A 12,164-nucleotide genomic window follows, 5' to 3' on the forward strand; every position below is an offset into this window, starting at 1 on the left:
TTCCAGGAAGGGAAACTTAGGAAAAAATTGAAATAATGCAATTTACATTAACACAAAGATTTTAATGTTTACCTGTAGTAATAAAAACACTAAAAAACAATTTAAAAATAATACTTAACCATGTGCTTCAGTATGTCACTGCAAAAATATTGCTTGGAGCCATACTTTGTGAAAAACACTTCTTAAAAATTATTGGAAGAAGCCAGGTGAGGTGGCACATTCCTGTAGTCCCAGCTACTCGAGAGGTGAAAGCAGGAGGATCACTTGAGCCCAGGAGTTTAAAGCCAGCCTGGGCAACATAGCAGAACTCCGTCTATAATAATAATAATATCATCATCATCCTGGCTAAAGATTATTAGAAGAAATATTCAGCATATTTCCTGAAAATATTCACTGATATGTCAGGGAAGCAGTTCATCTATGGTGATAGCATAAGACCAAATGTATTACAAAACTATATCAAATAGCAAAAACAGAGGGAGTTTTCCTTTGTAACCTCTTTAAAATTTTTGAAAAGAGATATCACTTTTGTTTTTAGAAAATGAAATTTATTTTATCATTGACAAACCACATCAGTATCTTAAGGTACTCATGTACAGGATTGATGTATTTTTATCAGTTAGTCACATAAGGGATAGAAAAACCTCCAGCTGTGTTCCTAAATTAATAACAATGTAGCTCAAAGTTAATTTTTACCAACATAAATTTTATAGAGAGAAGTATAGTGTCTGATATAGAATATTTTAATCCATTTGACTTTTAAAATTATACTTTTTTATGTTACTGCTTAAATAGAAGTCATTATGGTAGATTATTCTCTTTAGTATCTGTAGCTGCATGTTATGTGTTTGGAAGTTTCATCTACCCATAAATAATTTCAGAGATCACATGCCTCTAGGCTGTTACTTTTTAGGTTCAGAAATTTAGACTCCCTTGGATTTAGTGACTATATTGCAGACTTGGATACTATTTATGTTGCAAAGTCTACAAATCAAAAGACCAAAACACTTCTGAGTAATTTATCTCCCTCGTCCATATTAATTTATCGAATTTCTTACTTGACATTTAATTGTAATAATAAATAAACACTTGTTAACAGTTTTATCCAAGTAGTGATATTCATAGTATATTTAACTACCTTTCATTTTCAGTCAAACTTAATATTTCTAGTCAACCCATGTTCCCTTTACATTTTTAACATTTTTCTTCATATTTCATTTGAAAAGTAGACTGTGAGTTATTTCTCACTAAAGAAGATTAAAGAAGACTAAGGTTTTTATTATAAGGATAAAAGCCAAAGCTTGAATTCCATGTGCATGGTGAATGTAAGATAATGGTGGTGAACCTTGGTTCATCAAACATTGGCGCAAGTAAGCATCAGAAGGTGTACAGCAGAGATGAAGTCTGGGGAGCTTGGAATTTATTAAAAAGGGGGCTGAGAAAGTAATGAGAACAAGAGAAAGGAAAATGCGTGGCTGGTGCCAATACAGTAAATATGAGTTTAGATCAGATGGTTAAAGAGCCTTATTTAGATATTTTAATTTGTTTTTTATAGATACATTTTCATAGGTGTGGGAATCATATTGCCAGTGATTTTAGGTGAATGGCTTTATGTGATACCTGGACATGGATAGGATATTGTGTCACATAGTGAGTTAAATATTTTCAATCTGTGAAGAAGAAAATCAGTTGGCTAGCATGATTTTAACACTTGGGCAGGAAACGTTATCTTGGAAATCATCATTCTCAGTAAACTATCGCAAGAAGAAAAAACCAAACACCGCATATTCTCACTCATAGGTGGGAACTGAACAATGAGAACACATGGACATAGGAAGGGGAACATCACACTCTGGGGACTGTTGTGGGGTGGGGGGAGGGGGGAGGGATAGCATTGGGAGATATACCTAATGCTAGATGACGAGTTAGTGCGTGCAGCGCACTAGCATGTCACATGTATACATATGTAACTAACCTGCACATTGTGCACATGTACCCAAAAACTTAAAGTATAATAATAATAATAAAATTAATAATGTTCTTTTCATTCCATTTTTATTCAACTATCTTCTATTCTTGGCAAGTGTGATCGATTGTATTATTGTTCAAAGTATCTGCTACCACTCCCAAGGGAAGGATTGTATTTCCCTGGCCCATTCAGTCTTAACCACATGAGCTGGTCTGGCCGAGGAAATTAGAGTGGAACCAATCCCTGTCATTTCTGAGCCAAAGCTTTAAGGCATGGAGATTTAAACAAGGATTTGCCACGTCCTCTTTTCCCTCTTCGGTATAGTTCACCATGTCCTAAAATAGAAGGTGTTCCATTAGATTTGGTCACAGGGTGAAGAAAATGTGGAACAGAAGCATAACTGACCTGAGGTAGACCTGTGGTGTGAGCAACGCATTAAGCTTGGGTTGTGTAAATCCCACTGCAATTCGCTCTCTTTTGTTACTCTGACATAATCTATTCTCTTCTGACTGATATAGCAAGATACCCTGGATTCTCCTGTGGAAGGGCACAAAAAAAAATTTTTTTTTTTTTTTGAGACGGAGTCTTGCTCTGTCGCCCAGGCTGGAGTGTAGTGGCGCAATCTCGGCTCACTGCAAGCTCCGCCTCCCGGGTTCACGCCATTCTCCTGCCTCAGCCTCCCGAGTAGCTGGGACTACAGGCGCCCGCCAACACGCCCGGCTAATTTTTGTATTTAGTAGAGATGGGGTTTCACCGTGTTAGCCAGGATGGTCTCGATCTCCTGACCTCATGATCCGCCCACCTTGGCCTCCGAAAGTGCTGGGATTACAGGCGTGAGCCACTGCGAAAAATTTTTTTTTAAGTTATAAAAGGAACTCTAAAGAAAACCATTGAACAAATAATAGTACAGGGCAGTGAAAGAAAGGGTAAAAAATTATGAAAGGAATTGCCAAATGTCATGAGTTTGGGGAGCAGTGCAGTAGGAAGTAGAGGTTTGGGGAACACTGCAGTAGGAAGTAGAGAGCTGTTAAGGTTTTTAAGTAGGGGCTAATGTGAGTGGCTTTAGGTTCAGGAGATAAAATTCTGATATAAGAAGGAAGAAGGAATTGTAAAGAATTTTATGAAGAACAAACAAAGGGCAAGGCATTTGGAAATATGGTAATATAAGGGATATAGAAGAATGGTGCTTGCATTTTTACATGTTGCTTTATATATATATATAAACTTTAAAATTTAAGCCAAAGATTATACATGCTGCTAGGTCACAGAAAGAAGAGCAGCATTAGATATCCAAATAATCTCAGGAAGTTTTTTGCTGGACAGCATAAATGAAATAAAATTTGACCATTCAAATCAAAGAACCGCTGCCTCTGTACACATCATTTGGTATCCAGGTCCTTCCTACTCTCTTGGTTTCAGTGCTAGTTTTATAACATAAACAGAATAGTTTTCCACTACATGCGATCTGGGTTTACAACTTGTGTAGTTTGTACAATAGCAATCCATGTTTTAGCATTGGAATATGCATAGACATTCATGAACCAATACCAATCACAATTCCTACAGTTTGAAAACAGTGCCAAAATGGCAACCTGAAAACTGTGATAACACAAAACTCTGTGCTCATAATTTCTAAGAAAAATTCATTATAGTGCCCTTCACTCTGTCTTCACTTGCCCTGTGTTAGGATGAATGCTGTCTTATTTTATCTAGGAAGTTTATTCTTAAATAGTTCCAAGGATTAACCAACTTTATTTTCATTTCAGAGACACATGTTTCCTGGAACCCTCCAAAAATTACATTTTTTTCTTTTTGTTGTCATTTATTTGGTAAATGAGTTATAGGGGAAAGATTGGATTTAGAGCTGTTCTGCATGGACAAACCCATAAATATTAATATTATGTTTAATTATTGGTAGGTTGGATTATATAACAGAATTTAAACTCTGTTCACATTGGTATGGCATTTATACCTGCAAAGATAAAGAGTTTTTTCTGTGGTCATTTTATAGGATTGAAATTTGACATTGTGCTACATGCTATTAAAAATGTATTATTGCACAGTGAACACCCAAGTGTGCTTTATAGTTCCTTTGGCTTTGACTCTGTGCTAGAGCAATGTCTGTTATTTTTCTCTGCATTGAAAGGAGCATTTATCCTTTTAAATGTATTCAGAAAGCCAGTACATTTAATTGAAAGCATATTAAAAAGACTCAGACATTACTCCCTAAGATTTATAATCTAAGAGGTAGATTGTAACATTTACAAAAGCATACTTCAAAATTATTTTAAGGAAATGAATGTTCCTTTTACAAATAGAGAAAAAAAAGTATTTGCAGTGTATACTGCTTAGCATCAAGGACATTTGAGAGAAAAGGTAAATGAAAAATTTATTGTAGAATGTGTAAATTTGGAGTGAGTTTTAGAAATCAGCCCCGGGCTTTTAGGAACATCAAATAATGGAAGGCTTGATAAATAAAAGTTTGTAGTAAACTATGGGACAGAGCACTTCAGATATAAGATATGGACTGTAAATCTGTAAATATTTAAAGATTACGTATTGCCACCTTAATATATTTTAAAATAATGTCAAAGGTCCTATAACTGTGACTTAGTTTAACTTTCTATGACATAAATGAGAAAAAAAATTCTCCAAACGATAAAAATATTTGTAAACCATGAATTTATTTTGTGACATTTTTAGGCTCGTAAACATATGTCATATATTCCTTATTATTCTTGATGAAAATTTCATTTAAGGCTTAAAAATGAGACTGCAAGTGTGATACATGGATATCCATTTACTAAACAATTTCAACCGTCATAACTTCTGAAGCCTCAGAGATAGGAACCTGTTTGCTTATATAACTATACTGTTTTCCCTTCTGTGGGGTGCAAGCGGTTGTCTGAAAACTATGATTGACAGTGGAAAAACATCTTCGTTCGTTTAACATTGAGTTTTTGGGAAATACTTGATTATGCAGACCTATGTTGTTTTTTAATTAATTGGCTTAGGAAACAGGCAATCGGAGTTCTGCTTGGGACAATCAGGGAAGGAAAGGGCCAGATCAGAGTTAAGTCAATATTTTATATTTCAATTTTTATACTTATAACAATATTTTATATGTAGAAACTTTTCTACATCTGTGCTTTCAAACTGTAGTTGTTATTGGTATATGAAACATCTACATTTATTCTGCCTACTTAATTGTTCAACAAACTTTAAGAACTTTCTGTATAACCTAAGATAGGATACCAAACCTTGGTATTTATAAAAACTTGGGGGACATCAGCTAGGACAGTTAGACACACTTGAAACAGAATTTCAAAGGTGATTACAAAGCAGAGATACATGCTGACCTTGGGCTATGTCACATAAGCTACTTATGTAATTAGAACTTATAAACTTACGTAATTAGCTACTTATAAAGTTAGAGTTAAACAAAGAAGGTAATTACTCAGAGCATCATCTTCCCTGCTAGCTCAGATACTATTGTAAGCTCTTCACTGATTGATAAGAGATCCTATCTGATATCTTGGTAGCAGTGGACATTTTTGCAAGTAATTCTCGATTATTATTACTTTGCTTCTTTAAATAGAAATTAAGAAGGTACCGATCAGTATTTGATGTCTTCTCCCCCTCCCCCCAACTCATTTTTTTTTTCCTGTGACTTCACAGAAAAGTTTCAAAAATCAACTCCTCAGTTTTAGATGTACATGACTGGGGGAATCAGATGATTTTAGGAACTCTGTGGGTATTTAATAGCTTTTTCAGTTAGGCTTAACTGTGAGAAGGGATCACACACCTGGGGATGTCACTTGAGTCAGAGGAGTGGCCCAAGGGGGCTCTCTGGCAGTGTAAGAATGCAGGAGGTAAATTAGGAAACATCTGTAGAAGTTAAAGAGCTGGAAAGTGTTACCATAAAGAGATACTACTTGAAAGGACAAAGCAGAGGAGAAACTGACAAAATAGAATGAAGAAAAACAGGGCAGACCTAGACAAGTTCAAGGAATGTGTATCCTGGAAGCCAGTTCAGGAAACAAGAACACATAGCCTCCTCTGTAGTGAGTATTCTCATTTGTGGATCTCTCTTTGCTGGTCAAGGAACCGTCTTTGAAGTAAGCAGAATTGCCCCGGGTATACTGACAAAGTCCTGATAAGGTTTATAGCTTTGAGTTTTTCTCATAGATTTAGTGTTTGGCATCTACATACGTTGGCTATAGATATTTTAAAATATATATAAAGTATGTAAAAACTAAGATGACTACTAACTGAAATAGTAGTTACATTTTATGATCTACTGTGTACAGCTAACTTTTTCGTGAATATAGATGAAGGATTCTGTATCTTTGTTTCACTAACCCCCTTAGCTGTCATCAGTTGCCTTTCTCAGCTGGCCTCTATAAAAGTTTGGTGTTTTGTGATGCAAAAGTTTCATTTCAGGCAAGAAAATCTCTCTGCACTAAATAAGGAGTTGATACAATGTAAGTTACTAAGAGCCTAAATCTGTGGAGCAGATGACCCACAACTAGAAGCCAGCACACCCCATTCTAAATGGAAACAGTAATGGAACTGATCATTCTGTGGATTTGCCTGTGACTTGTAACAGCAGTGTAACCTTGTCTAATGACCTCCTGCATCCCACCCTAGCACACCACATGGACCACCCTAAAATGAGCAACCCGGAATTGGTTATGAGCTACTTTGAGTCTTTCAAAAGAGACTTTCTAATGAATTTGTTGAGTACTCCTGTGAGAGATGTTCAAAGAAATTAGTACACTTTTTCTCAATACTATTCACTCTTATCTTCCAACTTAAAAAGTTGAATGAGATGTTCTCTGTGTTTTTGCTGTTATGAAAAGAGAAGGATACAGTCACTCACCACCTACCTATTTTTTTCCCCCTCAAGGCATTTGTGGTTCTTGGTATCCTGAAAGTGGGAATGACCCAACCCACAATGGGACAACACATTTGCCCAAGATAAAAGGAAATGATAAAGCATACCCAGTGTATAGGATGTAAAAAAGCTAAAAATATCTGCTCTTCTAGGCATTTTTATTAGTCTTTCAAACTCTTAAAATCTTTCAAATGTTTAGAATTCTTCTGAATTCAGTAAAGCATTGCTTTTCACCAGCTTATCACCAAGAACTAAGGGTGAAGGCAAATGGTGAGAGGTTCTTGCAGCATAACCAAAGGAGACCCATGAAAGGACAGGCTTATTTGTTTGTTTTTCATCCTAGTGTTTTATTTTTAAAAATTAAGTGAATTTTCCTTTATACCCTAAAATACAGCCATGTCCAGCTTACTAATATAATTCTTGTATTACTTACCCTTGATTTTTCTTTTTTTTTATTATACTTTAAGTTCTAGGGTACATGTGCACAACGTGCAGGTTTGTTACATATGTATACATGTGCCATGTTGGTGTACTGCACCCATTAACTCGTCATTTACATTAGGTATATCTCCTAATGCTATCCCTCCCCGCTCCCCCCACCCCACAACAGGCCCCGGGGTGTGATGTTCCCCTTCCTGTGTCCACGTGTTCTCATTGTTCAATTCCCACCTATGAGTGAGAACAGGCTACTTATACTTGATTTTTCTAGGCAACCCAACCTACGGCCTTTCATCTCATCTCATCCTTCACCCCATCAGTGAGAAAAGGAAATTTTTGTTTGTAGAAGAAATGTGCTGTTTTATTCTGTAGCACATCAGTACCTGTGCTAATTTGAGAAACATAACTAGCGTAGATCCAACCCAGAAACAAACCCCAAGTTCACAAAACTTAAAAAGGAATAGGCAAATTCTAGTTGAAACTGTTTCAGACCTCAGCTCACTATCAGCCCAGAACATATTATGTGCCTCATCAATTTAAATGTTACCGTTAGGATTTGGTGGACACTGTAAGTCTAGAGAATAGCTAATTGAATAAGACTTGAACATCTAATTGAATTTCTTGAACAAAATGTATATTCAGAACAGAAAATATTTCAGAAATCTATGACTTCATAATGTCACTGGCTCTGAAACATTAACACACTACTTTTCCAGTTTTATTTGGCTATATTTATTTGACAATTGGATCTCTTTCATAGAATGTTGTACTGTGCTATAACTTAACAACTAAAACAACATTTATTTGTTTTTTCCAGACTGGGAATGTCGGAATTATGTCATTGTAGCTAGCATATATCAAGATACTTTTCAGCTATTGCTTCAAATGCTCTATTTTTCCCTACATGCCCTTTAGTAGAACTGCTTTCCAGTGCTTTTTCTACAACCAATAATTATTGCATTATGGTTATTTTTATCCCCGTTTGCCTCTTACTGTCCCCCAAACTAGAAACTTCTCAAGGGCAAAGTTGGGATAATGTTGTTCTCTCTGCCAGATGTTATGCCTGGACACATAGAAATCTCTCAGTGCATGTGAATGTTAGTGAAAGGATAGTAATAGGTGAAAAGAAAGAATGCTCCAGCCTACGAGTCCTATAGCTGTTTTGACAAAGAACCTGTTCGATTTATTCTTCCAAATGATTTTATATCATGTGGAGAAGGCCAGTCTGTTTGAAAAACTTGTAGTAGAAATGACAATAGTTAACAATAAAGGCCAGACCATCACCATATCCAGTACAGCTCACAGTATTCTCTGCTTTATTCTGTTTCCTCTTTTTCTATTTTTGATTCATATTTGGGCATATGGGATTCAGGAAGTTTCTTTCAGAAAGTAAAATCAATGGGAAGCTTAGCTCTGGTATAACATAGAGAATACTTGCTGGAATCCAACGACTTTGATTTGTGTCTGGACTCAGTAACTGACCAGAAGATGGCCTTGGGTCATTTATTTTACTTCTCTAATCCTTAGTTTGCTGATCTTTAAAACAGAAGAAAGTGATAACACTAGATCTTGCTTACCATCTAAGATCACTGAGAAAGTCAAATGAAAAAAAAAGTGTAAGAAGAATTCATAAACTTGATTTAATTTTTTAAAGACCAACTTAAAAATCTCAGCTTCACAATCTATCATATCTTTCTGCCTTATCTAAGAGGATAAAGCGATTGATAATGCATATTGTGAAATATGCATAATTGTGATAATGCATATTGTGACATATGCATAATTGTGATAATGCATATTGTGACATATGCATAATTGGCAAATGTGAAATTTAAAATTTCTTTCTTACTAGTGTTGAGCTAGGCCTTGAAGGATAGGCAGAGTTTGTATATGCAGGGATAGCAGACGTAATTGTATGAGATAACCAAATTTAGTAACTGACAGCAATTTATGTTTTTCCTCTCTTTAAAATGTGCTTTTCCATTCTTAAGTATGTATTTTACCATAAAAGAGGAGTTCCTTTTTTTCTACCAAAGCATTCTTCAGTTTGTAAGAACTTTTATCTATTAATTTTTGTTAAATTGTATACAATTATAACAGTGTTTAGCATTATCAGAATTTTGATTTTAGTGAGCCAGTGTGTTACTTGATACAATAAAGATCAGCTAAAGCCTTCTTGTGTTGTTCTTAAAGGAATAGATGTTTTCTCTTTACTCTCTATTTGGAAAAAGTTTAGGCTAGTTTTTAAAAACAGTACAAAGAGGAAATTGTAAGTACATAATTCATTAAGTGTCTTTCATAAGCTTATTCCTCCTAAGCTATTACACTTGCTGTCTACATCTGTAGCTCATTTCCTAGGGAGGTAAAGCAATGACATTAAAACTCCAGCAGTACAATCTACATCAGAATGGTTGATTAATGTTTTGAAGTATTATCTCCAGACCTCACATTTTAAATTAATTTAATTCTTAATTATCACAAAGAAAGAAAAGAGTATGGGCAAAAGTGAAGAGAATATTCAGACCAGTTTTCCTCCTCTTGAAAGATATGATTATAGCTTTACAGAATTTGGCAATACAATATAGATGAAGTAATATAGGAAATCACTCATACTGGAAATTGTCCAAGATTGAAACTTTCGAAATGTGGAGTTATCCAAGATGTGACTGTGTAGGCTTCAGACAGTTTCCAGGAATGACATTCTTCAGCGTAAAATGGAAATTCCAATTTTAAAATGCCTGTGTAGGGGTTCTGTTCAGTTAATATTCCCAATTACATCTTTTTAATTGCTATTTTAAATTTTAAATCAAATGGAACTCACATTGAGATTGTAGATGGTAGTGGCTGCAGCAGTGTTTCAAGTCTCCCTGAAGCTTCTTCATCCCCCACTACTCCAATAAAAACAGACAGTTGGCAAGGAATGGGCCTTATTTGAATCTTGATTCAAATGAACTGAAAAAAATCACTTAAAGACAACCAGGAAGGTGTGAACAGTGATTGGCTGTTTGATGTTCTTAAGAAATTATTGTTAATTTTTCAGGTGCAGTAATCATATTGTTATATATTTTTTAAGTCCTTGCAGAGATACATACTGAAATAGTAACAGATGAAATATTGTATCTGAAATTTGCTTCAGAGTAACCCAGGAGAGGTGGATTAAGTGAGAATTTAGATGAAATGTCATTGGCAATGTGTTTATAGTTGTTGAAAGTTTGTTATGGGTACATCCGGTTAATTATACTATTCTCTCTACTTTTGAATATATTTGAAAATATTTGTAATAAAATAAAATTTTGATGTATGTCAAAATAAATGCTGACCTAGATCAAAGACAAAAGTATTTTTAAGATAGCTAAGAAACAAACAGAATAGATAAAATGGAATGCAAAAAAAATCTAATTAATCCAATAAAAGAAGTTTTAAAGGGAGGGCAAAAGTAATACTATAGGCTGAGCACAGTGGGTCACCCTGTAATCCCAGCACATTGGGAGGCTGAGGTAGGTGGATCACTTGAGGCCAGGAGTTTGAGATCAGCCTGGCCAACATGGTGAAACCCCATCTCTACTAAAAAAAAAAAAAAAAAAATTAGCTGGGCATGATGTCAGGCACCTGTAATCCCTGCTACTTGGGAGGCTAAGGCAGGAGAATCACTTGAACCCAGGAGGCAGAGGTTGCAGGGAGATCACACAATTACACTCCAGCCTGGGTGACAGAGTGAGACTCTATCTCAAAAAAAAAAAAAAAAAGTTAATACTACAAACTAAATGTTTGTCCCCCCACCCCCTAAAGTCATATGTTGAAATTAGAACCCGCCAGTTGCAATGACTCACGCCCATAATCCCAGCAGTTTGGGAGGCTGAGGCAGGTGGATCACTTGAGGCCAGGATTCGAGACCAGCATGGCCAACATGGTGAAACCTCATCTCTACTAAAAATATACAAATCAGCCGGGCATAGCCGTGGGCGCCTGTAATCCTAGCTACTCAGGAGGCTGAGGCAGGAGAATCGCTTGAATCTCAGAGCCGGAGGTTGCAGTGAGCTAAGATTGCGCCAGTGCACTCCAGCCTGAGCAACAGAGCAAGCGTCTATCTCACAAAAAGAGAGAAAGGGAGAAGAAAGAAAGAAAGAAAGAAAGAAAGAAAGAAAGAAAGAAAGAAAGAAAGAAAGAAAGAAAGAAAGAAAGAAAGAAAGAAGGAAGGAAGGAAGGAAGGAAGGAAGGAAGGAAGGAAGGAAGGAAGGAAGGAAGGAGAAAGAAAGAAAGAAAGAAAGAAAGGAGAAAGAGAGAAAGGAGAAAGAAAGAGAAGAAAGAAAAGGAAGGCAGGCAGGCAGGCAGGCAGGCAGGCAGGAAGGAAGGAAGGAAGGAAGGAAGGAAGGAAGGAAGGAAGGAAGAGAGAGAAAGAAAGAAAAGAAAAGAAAAAAGAAATTAGTCCCAATGTGAGGATATTTAGAGGTGGGGCCTTTGGGAGGTGATTAGGTTATGAGGGTGGAGTCATCATAAATGGGATAAGTGCCTTTATAAAGGGGCCCCAGATAGATTCCCTCTTCCATTCTACCATGTGAGGGCACAGATAAAAGATGGCTATGAACCAGGGAGCAGACCCTCACCAGACACCAAATCTTCTTGTGCCTAGATCTTGGACTTCCCAGCCTCCAAAACCCTGAGAAATAAATTTCTTTGTGTAAGAGCCATCCAGTCTGTGGTATTCTGTTATAGCAGCTTAAACAGACGAAGACAAGCAACAAAGGTGTTTCTTTTATGAGATAACCATAAAAGAAACAAATTAGAGATTTAAACCAACTCTATTGGTAAACTATGTTAAAATAAATTGTTTAGAAACTCCAATAAAAGACAGAAACTCCA

General features: G+C 36.0%; 1 protein-coding gene and 1 non-coding gene across 2 annotated transcripts in view; both read left to right on the forward strand.

Moving 5' to 3' along the window:
* Positions 1 to 12,164, forward strand: part of SLC2A13 (solute carrier family 2 member 13) — a 339,724-nt gene that overhangs the window by 273,598 nt on the left and 53,962 nt on the right. The gene's annotated exons all lie outside the window — the stretch shown is intronic.
* On the forward strand, positions 4,025 to 4,158 carry LOC112436804 (small nucleolar RNA SNORA22). The gene has a single exon (XR_003025495.1). It is a non-coding gene; the product is annotated as a small nucleolar RNA SNORA22 (small nucleolar RNA).

This window comes from Pan paniscus, chromosome 10 (assembly GCF_029289425.2).
Source record: "Pan paniscus chromosome 10, NHGRI_mPanPan1-v2.0_pri, whole genome shotgun sequence".
NCBI classification, from domain to species: Eukaryota; Metazoa; Chordata; class Mammalia; order Primates; family Hominidae; genus Pan; species Pan paniscus.